The sequence below is a fragment of the Callorhinchus milii genome, unplaced genomic scaffold (genome assembly GCF_018977255.1).
Source record: "Callorhinchus milii isolate IMCB2004 unplaced genomic scaffold, IMCB_Cmil_1.0 Scaffold3, whole genome shotgun sequence".
NCBI lineage: Eukaryota > Metazoa > Chordata > Chondrichthyes > Chimaeriformes > Callorhinchidae > Callorhinchus > Callorhinchus milii.
Window position 1 is genome coordinate 11,202,526 of NW_024704744.1, and position 14,176 is coordinate 11,216,701.

Here is a 14,176-nt window from a genome sequence, read left to right on the forward strand (position 1 = left end):
CTTGGTGAGTTGTAGTGTGCAACCATGGAGGTTGATGCTGCCAGAGCCTGAGTTGCTGAGGCACAGGCGCGAGACAATCAGGAGGGCCTCAGTCTTGTTCACATTCAACTGTAGGGAATTTGCCCTCATCCAGGACTTGATGTCCGACAGGCAGTCTGTCAGGACAGCAGTGGTCCTGGAGTTGAGGGTGGAGGCAGAAAGATAGAGTTGGGTGTCATCCGCATACATATGGAACAGATCTGCACAGATTTTTAGTTCGCGTTAGCAACCAGCTTTGTAATTTCAGACAACATTGATCTCTGGGTCGGAAGTGGTACCTTTAACGTGATGGTATATTTTACAATCTTACATTTTTGATTGGAAAAAATTGGGAGCATAAAGAAATGCTGCTGAAATCTTGCAGATAATCTACAAAATACAAGCAATTCTAAGCGCGATGTTTTCATCCTTTCACTTCCATGTCAGTGCCACTCTCCATCAGATGGCATTGTTTTCGATGAAAATACACAGTCACTACACTTGACAGTATATCCTGTGAAGCGCTTCGAAATGTGAATAGGCATATAGTATAAATATAAATGTATATTGCATTGTATATCAAATGCAAGGATTATTATTATTTATTTTATGCTAAAGTCCAAAATAAATACACATCCACTTGTTTGCTGAACAAAATATCTGTCAAATTCATCTCATACATTTGTATAACAGCTTTTATGTCAGATGAACCTCTGAAGCTCTTAACAGATATAAGGGGCATTGAGAAGGAAGAATTAAGGGTTTCGACTTAATACACAATCAATGAGTTCTGTTTGTTAAGAGGTTTTGACGATGGGGGTTTGAGAGAAAATAAGGGAAGGAGAGTTCTTTAGGGTAGGACTTTAATAGAAGGCAAGAGACTTTCATAGAAAACTTACATGCTGATATTGGCAAGAGATAAATATCACAGTAGAGAGAGATTGTGTGGGCATTTAATAGAGGCCCAAAAATATAACAATCCTTACATTTGGTATAAAAGTGAAACTCTCTGAGGCATCTCGACAATGTGAAAAAGAATTGATTCCTTTTTCAATTTTCCCCAAGCCTTCGCTGTTGCCAACCTACATCTAATACTCTCTAGATTTAGATTTAGATAAGCAGGATGCGTCTCTCCAGGGAGAGAATGTGCATTCCATTCCAATATACAGGGATTTCTAGGTGTAGGTGGGATGTATGAAACTCTCAGTTAGGTTTGGATTCTCTGAAGAATGGTGATTGATAAGTTTCTGCATGTATCAGACACCAGGCTGTCCAAAAAAAATCAATTTTCGCACTAACCCAAAAACCAAGCACCGATGTCTGGTGTGTATGTCAAAGTGCTTCGAGATGTCCTCCCAACATGTAAATTGTCTTGAATATACAGGGGTTTTCCTTTTATATATTCCCTGTATCTTTCAGTACTGATGAAAGGTCGCGCCAAAGACATTAACCTTTCTTTTTCTTTCATTGCTGATTGACCTGCCAAGCACTTGCAGCTTTTATTTCGGGCTGTGTAGATTTTTCAGTTCACTAAAATGCTCAGTATACGTTTACAGTTCAGATGGTGTGCATGGTGAGCTTGTTTAAATTGTCTCTGATAATAAAGTTTTGTGGGGAAAGAAGTGGTGGTTTCTGTGCTTTCCTATTTATGTTATTGTCACCGTAAATCAGGGTATAACAGTGATTTCTCGTAGGCTTCTCTAACAGTGCCTTCCACCACAACAAAGCTGCATTAAATGTCAATGCTTTTCTACTGTGAAGTCCTGTAGCTCAGTGGTTAGAGCACTCACCTCACAAGCGAGAGACCTGGGTTTGATTACCGGTAATGCGAAACCTTGGGCAAGTTTCCTTACTCCACACGCCTCAGTTTACATAGCAAAATAATAATAAATTGTTCACTCAATCTATGGCCGTTTGTCAGGCACTGCTGTGGCGCAATTGGCTGCCGCGTTTCGCCCACAAAATATACAGTCAATTCATGTTACAGTGTGTTTTGTGAAGTGCTTTGAGATGTCTCGAAGACATGATAAGGCACTATATTAAATGCAAGAATTATTATAGTTATTACTGTGTGTGAAATATTTTTTGATGTGTGGTTGTGAGAAAATCCATGCCAAGTTTTCCTCCCTCCCACATCCTCTTTTGAAGATATCGACTTATTTTTCTTTCTGCTGAGGTAGTTCCCTGGGCTCCAGAGGTCCTCTTGGATCTCTACCAAAGTGCCACCTGCCTGTATGAAACATGACTGTGAGTGTAGGTGGATTATTCAACCATAGAGAATAGCAGGTAGAGGGAGTACATAGGGAAATAGGAACAGGAGGAGGCAATTCAGCCCATCAAGCTTATTAGATCTTGGCAAATCTTTTCATCTGAATGCCTAGATAGCCTGATTTTGCTGCCCAACCTGACATGTAACAATTAGAAATGAGAAACTTACCTAGTCTTTTTTTCCCTTCCTAACCTTGGGGCAAAAAGGAAAATTGTATGACCACATCTGAGATCAACTAATTTGGTGCAGACCAACAGACCAACAGCGAAACTCGGCAACCAATTGCGCACAGCAGTGTCGCACATACAGTCATGGATTGAGTGATCAAATTTTTTTTTTTGGCGTCTCAAAAGTGATCCGCCAATCAATTAACAACCAGATTCCTACTTACTGCTAGGTGAACAGAGCGGTGTGGAGTAAGAAAACTTGCCCAACGTTTCACCTGAGTGCTCTCGCCTTGCAAGCGAATCCTGTTGAGTGAGAACAGGAGAGGAAAAAGTTGGGAGATGATGGGGAGAAGCGGACTGTGTGGGAGCAGATGCACTCTGTCCACAAAGGGTTAGCGCCAGAGTTATTTAAGGAATTAATTAATGATGTTCCTTAACTCTCATGCTAAACAACACACAGAACACCTTGAGCAAAAACACAAATTTATCTTGCAGAGCGAAACGACAATGTAAGATCACCGCTCCATTTCGTCTATCCATCCAATTTCGCACAAGATTTCTCCCACAAATCTATCTCTTCAATCTATTTACTCTGAAACCTTTCAGCTGATAGTACCTTGCCTAGCTCCTGTCAACTAAGTGGATACAACTGGTTTTAAGAATGTATATTTGTGAAGCCACAGCTTTGTTACTCTATCTCTAAGACGTATGCCAATATCCTTTCCGATCTCAGCTTTTCCTTCCTTTGCATTTTGACACAGTGCCTTACCACTTCGTCAAAACATCTCAAAGCGCTTCACAGGATTATACTGCAAAGTGTAGCGACTGTGAATTTTGTAGGACAACTCAGCAGTCCATTTGTGAACAGCAATGTCCCACAAACAGCCATGAAGTGAATGACCAATCTTATCTGGGGAATTGTTGGCCATGGTAGCAGGATTTTCCATCTATTTTCAAATCGTGCCAGGACATCTTTAACATCCATTTTGTTTTGGACAGCCGGGTGTCTGACACATGCCGAAACCCATTACCATGCTTAAGAGTATCCAAGCTAAGCTGAGAAATCCATGCATCCCACCTACACATGGAAATTCCAGAGATAGATTGTCGGAATGGAATTTGCACTCTTTAACATCCACCTGAATCGGCTTAATCTCACATCCGAAGGATGTATTTTTACAATAAGTTCAGAGCCTGAATCTCTTGGTATTACCGTTTCAATTTCAGGCACAATAATCAAAGAAAAATAAACAATTTTCCCTTCTCACCTTTGTAAGCAGTTTACTCCCTGATAAAAGTATTTCAGCAGCAACGATTACTGCAAGAGAATAGTTAAGAAGGTGGGCGACCTTGAGCTAGATTCACTCAACGATATCAAGGAAGGAAAAGTGCAACAAATGACATGCATTTGTGTCATTCACCTCATTAACAATAATTTACATATCAATGTGGCACACAGCTGGGCTCTTTATACCCAGCACAACACTGAACGAGCAGTCTTCTTTAATTAACTGTGGGTTTTTAGTGGAAGTCTGAAACGGCTGGGGGCGGGCACGTAGTTAACTAGGATTGAGAAAAGGAGAGAAGACGACAACAACAACAATTTACATTTTTATGGTGCCTTTTATATTGGGAGAATGCCTCAAAACGCTTCACTCAGAGTCGAAAAGATTGATCTTAATGTGGGTTTTGAAAGCAGGGAGGAAGGGCAATTTAGAAGTTTTTCTACAACAGATCATCTCACTTGGTATATTTACAGACTGAGAGGCTCTGGATATGGAAATCGACAAGGTCGGATTGGCTATTCAGAAAATTGGGAAATTTCCTGAGTGCCTCTGTGAATGGTTCCCGAGCTTCCCTGTGAAAATGGCTCCCAATTTAACGAAAGCCCAAGTGCCAACCAGCATCAGCCATGCCATCGCTGGGTTCCCAGGAATCAACTGTGCAGCCGCACAATAAACACACGCTGATTCCCGTGTTTATCTACTTACAGACTGACACAGAGCTTCTCTGATCCTGGCCAGCGATTCCCTGATCTATCTATTTGTTAGGTCAGGGTATTAAGGGATATGGCAGGTCATTGGACTTGAGGTACAGATCAGCTACGATCTTATAGAATGACAGAACAGGCTCAAGGGGCTGAATGGCCTACTCCTGTTTCTATGTTTCAATTCCTTTAATACAACTGGTCATTCACTTAATGGCTGTTTGTGGGATATTGTTGTTTCCAAATCGGCTATCACATTTGCCTGCAAAATACACAGTCACTGCACTTCGTGATATATAATAATAATAATAATCCTTGCATTTGATATAGCGCTTTTCATGTTAGGAGGACATCCCAAAGCCCTTCACTGTAAAGTGAATTGACTGTATATTTGTGGGCGAACGCGGCAGCCAATTGCGCACAGCAATGTCCCACAAACAGTCGTAGATTGAAAATGACCAATTTATTATTGTTTTTGGTTTCGGAGGGATTATTATTAGGAGTGTAGAGTAAGGAAATTTGCCCAAGGTTTCACCCTGCCTGGAATTGAACTCAGGTCTCTTGCTTGCAAAGCGAGTGCTCCAACCACTGAGCTACAGGATTCCACAAATCCCTGTAAGATGTACTCCCCATGCAAAAGGCCTTATATTAACTGTAACTATTATTCTTATTTATTGTAACATAATGGTGTCGATCCATAATTCAGTGTTATAATAGCATGAAAATAGTCGTGGGTCAGTGCTTCAGGTCATTGGGTTGCCTCTAATGTCACTAAGTTATTATTGTTCTAGATGAGATTAAAAGACCTATTGTAACAGCATCACTGAGTACAGCAAACATTGACACAGACAATATACATCCAACATGGGTGCTCCTTTTCTCAATTCTATACAGAAGCTCGCTAACTACAACTATAATTGCCGAGGTAATTAGGACATCCCAGTGAACTAGAGTTGCTGAAATAAAAGTTGGAAATAAACTGCACATCAATTAACATAGTTGGCCTGGAGGCACATCTTTATACAGCAGCAATAGAAGATCAGACACGCTGCCGCGTTTCACCCACAAAATATACAATCAATTCACTTTACAGTATATTTTGTGAAGCCCTTTGAGACTCTCGATGACGTAATAATATATCAAATGCAAGGATTATTATTATCAATTCCTTCCTCTTTTCAGCGCCTTGGGACATCCTCCCGACGTGAAAGGCGTTCTATAAATGTAATTTTGTTGTTGTTTTCATGTACCCTCTACGACCCTCCTTCTTCATACGTTTGTCCAATACTTTTTTGAACCCCCTCCCCTCTCCGATCAACTCTAGTCTTAACAGCTACCACCCGGAAAATTGATGAGATGTCAAAAAGAACTTCACAGGATTTTACTGTAGTCTATGTTGCGACAAGCAGTGATCTATAGCTGAAAATCAGGTACCACTGGCCATGTTTTGTTGATGCAGCAAACTATTGAAGAAGTTAGGATTTAACTCCGATGCCACCAGCTCAGTTCCAGCAATGAGCCGACAAGAATTGACTCTAATCTATGGCAAACCTGGCTAGACTTCCACCTTGTGGATAAAACAGAATTTTCAGCATTATGCAAGAGAACAGTGGAGAACTGCCCACACTCTGGTCACCCTAGGCAGGAAGCTTGTGCGTTTGGCAACTGAATCGCACCTCGTTCGTGTTAGAAATACAAATATATAGTTACTACACATTTTTCAACAATGTGATAAGGTGTTATATCCAATGCAAGGAATATTATTAACATATTATAAATGAAACAGTACTGTACACTGTACAGAGGTCTTTACAACATCACTGCACTATATAGGGTATCGGATCACAATGAAGCCAATTTCTGGCACAAGTCATCTTTTCCTTAAGTGTTCATCATGGGAGATCCCATTATTACTTTGTATGACATGCACAAGGACTGAATACATTTGTACCAAATTGTAGATTCTAATAACACCTGATATTAGCAGATCTTCAGTATAGATTATTTATAAATTACAATGGAACCAATTGCTGCCACCAGTTATCTTTTCCTTAAGTGTTTCTCATGCGAGTTCCCATTACAACCTTGTATATAGTAAAGAACTACATGATTTGATGCAAAAGTAGAGCAAAGGAGAGAAAGAGGAAGATGAGTTTCCTATCAAAATCTATAAATCCTTCTTGAGCATATGTTTTCATTGGATCTAGATAAACAATGTAATATAATCCAATGTAATGGATTGACTCACCAAATTTATATTATTATCTTTTTGAAGGGATTATTATCCCCGGAAAAGTGATCTGCCAATCGACTAACAACGGGTTTTTATTTACTGCTTTGTAAACAGAGGTATGTGGAGTAAGGAAACTTGCCTAATGTTTCGCACTGCCAGGGAATCAAACCCAGATCCTTTCCCTTGTGAGGCGAGTGCTCTAACTACCATCCTACAGGAATCTGATATATATGCGAAAGGATCCAGAATTTCATTCTCAAACTGATTTCTATTTATCTAAAATTACTCAAAGCCTTAAGACTAAATCCTACTGAAAGTATAAAAATATTTAATAAAAGTCAACCCTAAATGTTCCTAACACTGGTACTGATAACACTTCAACATACTGCCTTATAAGGAAGGAAACCATCTCCAGAATGTAGTGCACAGTCGCCAACTGTGAAGTGATAGTATCAGATGTGTGGAATGCCTTTGTGTTTCACGTGTGAATTCTCACTCCACTGGGTTGTAACATTAGCATTAATCTTCTAGGATAAACAGAGGATAATGTTTTACTGCAGTACACGAAAAGGCTATGCTCTAATCCAGGTGTAGCTCAAGTGGTTTCTGTTAGCTGAGCATAAAGGATGGATAATTTTCTTTCAGTCTACATACAACTATGCATTATGTATATCTCGCTTGGATTTCACTCTAAGTAGTATTTTTTTCATATATGGTGGTTCTGGTTTTGTCTAATTGAACTTGCATTCTTTGCTTTGATTGCATTTAATTCAGCTTTATGTTGTGTTTCTCTGTTGTTACTTGAGAACAAAGAATTAAAATATATATATAAATATAACATATATATTAAAAAATTCTTGCATTCTATTTTACGTCGGGAGGACGTCTCAAAGCTCTTTGTAGGATTTACTGTAAAGTGTAGTGACTGTGTGATTGTAACTGAAAATGGCAACCGATTTACACAGAGCAATGCCCCATCAGGAGCCAAGACAACAACAACAACAAGATTACATTTGTATAGTGCCTTCACGTCGTGAGGACGTCCCAAGGCGCTGGACAGAGCACAGCATTTCAGACCCAAGCTGGGGTTAAGGGGGTAAGGGAGGGGAGGGGAAGGGGGTGGCCGATAGCATGGTCAAAGAGAAGGGTCTTGAGGTGGGACTTGAAGGAGACTAAGGAGGGGGCGAGGCAGAGTGACTGGGGGATGGAATTCCAGAGGTTGGGGGCAGAGTGGCTGAAGGCTCTCCTGCCAATGGTGTGGCGGGTGGGTCGAAGGATGTGGAGCAGGCCAGAGCCGGCTGAGTGAAGGGAGCGCGGAGGACCAGGATCTTGAACTGGATCCTCTGAAGGATAGGGAGCCAGTGGAGTTGGGCGAGAGTGGGGGAGATGGGGTCATGGAGTTTGGTGCGAGAGAGGACACGGGCTGCAGAGTTCTGGATTATCTGCAGCCTATGGAGGGAGGAGTTGGGAAGGCCGACAAGCAGGGCATTTGCATAGTCGAGCCTGAAGGTGATTAAGGCATGAACAAGAGTTTCAGCGGCCTGAGGGATGAGGTAGTGGCGGAGTTGGTTGATGTTGCGGAGGTAAGGGAAGGCAGAGCAGGTCATGGCTTGAATGAAGGGAGAAAAATCAGTTGAGGGTTGAAGTGAATGATTCCAATTTTATTTGGGGCTTGTTGGCCAGGGGATTGGGAGAAACTCCCCAATCCAAAAGTCCTCCAACTATATCCTCATCTGCACAAAACTCTCAATGCCCACTACCCCAATCCTTATTAGGCTCCACTACCTCCTTGTCTCACAATGGATATATTTCAAGAGCCTCAAACTCATGTGTAAATCCCTAGCACCTTTATGATCGTACTTATGGTCACCTCCCCACTCCCTCTTCCCTCTGGCTCGGGGTCAGACTCTGCCACTGTTAAATGCTTCGTGACGCTACCCAGCGTGAAGGGCGCCATATAATTGCAAGTTGTTGTTGTTGTAGCACCTCCATTTACTCCCTCCAGAAAAAAAAGCCTGAATTTAGTGTGTCGAATGAGTACAGTAATATTAACAGTTCCTGTTACATGTCGATGAGTGGTGAATGCAGAACATATGTCTGGGGCTAAATAATATTACATTGTCCTACCATAAAGCTGTTGCATCTTGCGGAATCAGGTCTGCCAATTTATGACTTGCTGTGCTTGGCTCGATAGTTCAATTGGTGGAATTTTTTAGAGATGCCAACTTGTTACAGTTGGCAAGAACGGCATTTTACTGGCTGCACAAACTGTGAGGAATGGATGGCAGCCACAGCAGTCAGGATTAGAGTCCATTAACTCCAATGGAGAGGTTAGCACCATTTTAGGCTCGATAGACCGAATGGCTTCCTGCCGTGTAATTTCTGTGATTTTATGCAAACTAAAATTACAAAGCAGAATATCTCACCAGTATTTAATAATAATAATGATCCTTGCATTAGATATAGCACCTTATCATGTCGTTGAGCTGTCTCAAAGCATTTCACAGAATATATTGTAAAGTGAATTGACTTACTGTAAAGTACATTGTATGGGTGAAACGCAACAGCCAATTACGCACAGCAGTGTCCCACAAACAGTCGTGGATTGAGTGATTTATTATTATTTTATTTATATTTTTGAAAGGATTATTACCCCCAGAAAATGATCCACCAATCAAGTAATAAATGGGTTCCTACTTCCTGCTAGGTAAACAGACAGATTTGACTAACGTGTGGAATAAAAAGACTTGACTAACGTTTCGCTGTGCCCAGAAATCAAACCTGGGTCCTCTCGCTTGCAAAGCAAGTCCTCTAATCAATATGCTGCAGGCCTCCATGTATAATTACGAGTGGTTTGGCGGAGAGCCTTCAGCCACTCTGCCCCCAACCTCTGGAATTCCAACCCCCAATCATTACACCTCAACCCCTCCTTACCTCCTTCAAGTCCCACCTCAAGATCCTCCTCTTCGACCATGCCATCCCCCTCCCCTCCCTTCTCCTCCCATGACCCCAGCTCAGGTCTGAAATGCTGTACACTGTCCAGCGCCTTGGGACGTCCTCCCGACGTGAAAGGCACTATACAAATGTAATCTTGTTGTTGTTGTTGCTTGTTAAATGAACATTGGGGTTCACCAGAACAATGGTCTTCCAGAGGGAATCTGCTCTTTATATTTTTGTCATGACATTGTCAAAACAAAAAGACTGAAAATACACAAGGTGGATAAATCTTGTAAAGATTGTATCTCTCTTACAATGAAGAAACTGTCATTGTGTGTAAATGCCTTCCAATTCAACAACTAGATTTACATAGTACTCGGACATCAAATCCTGGATGAGGGCAAATTTCCTAGAGTTGAATGTGAACAAGACTGAGGCCCTTCTGATTGGCTCGCGCCAGCGCCTCAGCACCTCAGGCTCTGGCAGCATCAACCTCCATGGTTGCACACTACAACTCACCAAGCCAGTCAGGAACCTCGGTGTCTTGTTTGACCCTCAACTGTCTTTTCTTCCCCACATCCAAGCCATGACCCGCTCTGCCTTCCCTCGCCTCCGTAACATCGCCCGACTCCGCCAATACCTCACCCCTCAGGCCACTGAAACTCTTGTTCATGCCTCCAGGCTCGACTATGCAAACGCCCTGATTGTCGGCCTTCCCAACTCCTCCCTCCCCGGCTGCAGATAATCCAGAACTCTGCAGCCCGTGTCCTCTCCCGCATCAAACTCCGTGACCCCATCTCCCCCATTCTCACCCAACTCCATTGGCTCCCTATCCTTCAGAGGATCCAGTTCAAGATCCTGGTCCTCACCTACAAAGCCCTCCATGGCCTCTGCGACCTCCTACCAATCCGCCCGCTCCCTCCGCGCAGCCGGCTATGGCCTGCTCCACGTCCCTGACCCACCCACCCCACAATTGGTGGGAGAGCTTTCAGCCACTTTGCCTTCAACCTCTGGAATTCCATCCTCCAATCACTCCGCCTCATCCCTCCTTAGCCTCCTTCAAGTCCCGCCTCAAAACCCTCCTCTCCGATCATGCCATTGGTCACCCTCCTTGCCTTCCTCTCCCTGCTCCTCCCCTGACCCCAGCTCGGGTCTGAAATGTTTCTCAGCCTATTGGGACGACCTCCCAACTTGAAAGACGCTACACAAATGTAATCTTGCTGTTGTTGTTGTAGTACACTTATTCTTAAGAGTAATGCTTCAGAGCATTTCACAGAGACACTGCCAGACAGAGGGAGGAGAGAGGTGGCAATGCGTGAAGTCTAAAATGTAGGTCTGGAGATGGCATTTGAAGATAGAGAAGGCAAGACGTCAGAGTTGAACGAGTAAGTTCCACAGTGAACTGAATACATGGACATAGAGTGGCTGAAGGCATAGCTGCCAATGGTGGGTAGAGCGAGGTAAGAACTTGCGCCAGTGTACTTTCCCACGATTCCTGTGAAATGCTTTGACATATCTCGATGACATGATAAGTAAGATGCTACATCAAACTCTAGGGTTATTATTGTTATTATTAGATCCAATGTAGAAATATATTGGTTTAAGTCTAGCCTTTCCTATGACATATTTGCACCAATGTGGCAGAACTGGAACAGTACAGGAAACCATCTTAAACCCATCTACTTCTATCCAGCTGAAAGCAGCATTGGCTGCTTGAGTTTCATCTATAATGCTGCATGCTGTACATGCATCATATTGCAAATCCGATATTAAGTGGGAAGCAGGCTGTTTGTGATTAAATCTCTATTCCATTACCACAAACGATTGGCAGGTTATCAGATATTCCTCAGCAATTGGGTCATTTTGAATTCATAGTTCCTATTTAGTTCCTATTTCCAGCAGCACATCATATTTCAAGACTCCTTTTCATTTCTCCGCATATGTTTTATTTAGGCAATTCCTCACTTTCTCAACCTTCAAAATATTCATGTTCTCTCTTCCAGCCACCCACCTCCTCTTCACTCATTGTTCTTAATCCAATTCTCCCACTTTGCAACATATTCACCCAGCTCACTGCTAAAGAGCAGAACTCAATCCTTCCAGCCAGCTTTGAATTCTGCAAATGCCTGAGGACCTTGTATTCTAACAATCGCTAACAGGCACGCCCCACCGTATACAAATTGTATTTGAAAGTTAGTCTGGTATTTCGCCCACAAAATATACTGTCAATTCACTTTACAATATTGGAGTCCTGCAGCTCAGTGGTTAGAGCACTTGCCTACAAGTGAGAGACCTGGGTTCAATTCATGGCAGGGCGAAATCTTGGGCAAGTTTCCTTACTCCACACGCCTGATAATAAACCCTCAAGAAAAATATAAATAATAAATTGATCACTCAATCCACGACTGTTTGTGGGACACTTGTGCGTAATTGGCTGCCACGTTTCGCCTACAAATATATGGTCAATTCACTTTGCAGTATATTCTGTGAAGCGCTTTGAGACGTCTTGAAGACGTGAAAAGTGCGATATCAAAAGCAAGTATTATTATTGTTATATCGTGTGAGGAGTTTTGAGACGTCTCAATGACGTGATAAATGTAAGTAATTTGTACAAACATGAGAGTGGTACATTAACTTCCCTATACTATCCACTTACTTCATGACAATTTGTGCCAGAAGTTTTATCGCAAAGAGAAAAATAACTATCATCCACAATTGCATCACAGACAACCTCTCACAGCAAATATTTGAGTAAGCTACAAAAATGGTAGGTAAATCTGAGAAAAAAGAATTCACTGATCAGGATGGTTTGTCAGGTGGGAAGAAATTCTGGGCCAAGTTAATGCCATCTTAAAAATCTCAAATGGAAGCATTCAAAACAATTTACATCTGCTTTTAAATAGGCTGTTCCCATAAAAAATGTTGCAAAGCAGCATGGATTTACAAGATTACAAGAGAGGTTCATAATAATCATCCTTGAATTTGATAATCCTTGCCTTCTCACTTTGTAGAGACATCTTAAAGCATTTCACATGATTTACTGTAAAGTGCAGACTGTGTATTGTATGGCAGCCAGTTGTGCACAGAAATGTCCCACAAACAGCCTTTGAGTCATTGAGCAATTTGGCCAGGACACCTGGAGAAACTCCCTTATCGTTTTGAATAGTGCCATAGGATCTTTAAGGTTCACCTGAACAGGCAGATGGGACATTGCTTTAATGTCTCATCCAAAGGATGACAACACCCAGCACCATATCAGGGTATTGGCTTAGACAATGTAATTCCAAGATCCGTCATGAGGCTTGAACTCGCAACCTTCTAACCCAGAAGCAAGGCAAAACAGTTGAATTCAACCTGTCTTAGGCTGACACAGGTTGATGAAGAAGACCCTTTGCTGTATTGTTCTCATTCTTTTAGAAAACTCAACTTACTATCTTCTCAACACAGCATCATTCTGCTTCTTACTGAAATAATAATAACTCTTGCATTTGATATAGCAGGATAAACTCTCTTCTTTTTAAATAGTATCAGCCTGGCTCAGTGGTAGGACTTTCATCTCTGAGTTAGAATGTTGTGGGTTCAAGCACCATGTTGGGACTTTGAATTCAACTTGTTGATTAATACTCTAATACAGTGCAGAAGGTGTGCTCTATTGTAGGAGGTGCGTCCTTCAGTTGAGATGTTAACCCAAGATCTGCTCTTTCTGTTCAGGTGGACATTAAAGATCTCATGGCATGACTTAAAAGGAGTTTCTTCCAGTGGACCGCCATCTACTCGACTGGCTCTGTCCTCCTGCTTGTCCCTCGTGCCCTCCATTCCATCATCGGTGGCCCCGCTTTCAGCCACTATGCCCCAAAACTCTGGAACACTCTTCCACTATCACTCTGTCTTGCCCCCTCCTTCCCCATCTTCAGATCACACCTGAAGATCTTCCTCTTCGACCATGCCTTCAGTCACTCACCCCTCTGCCTGGCTCAGGGTCACGTTCCGCCCATATCAAGCTCTGGGATGGTACCCCTGCATGTGGAAGATTGCTGTTGTTATTGAGAGTGTTAACAACTGAGCCAGGCTAAAAAATGAAATAAGCATCCTGCCCTACACAACCCTTTCTCATTACGTGTTCTGGATATTTACAACAACAACAACAAGATTCCATTTGTATAATGCCTTCACGTCCAGAGAACATCCCAAGGCGCTGGACAGATTACAGCATTTCAGACCCGAGCTGGGGTGGAGGAGGGAGGGGAGGGAAAGGGGGGTGGCCAATGGCATGGTCGAAGAGGAGAGTCTTGAGGCGGGACTTGAAGGAGGCTAAGGAGGGAACGAGGTGGAGTGATGGGGGGATAGAATTCCAGAGATTGGGGGCAGAGTGGCTGAAAGCTCTCCCGCCAATGGTGGGGCGGGTGGGTCGGGGGACGTGGAGCAGGCCAGAGCCGACTGAGCGGAGGGAACGGGCAGGTTGGTAGGGGGTTAGGAGGTCGCATAGGTAGGGTGGGGCAAGGCCATGGAGGGCTTTGTATGTGAGGACCAGGATCTTGAACTGGATCCTCTGAAGGATAGGGAGC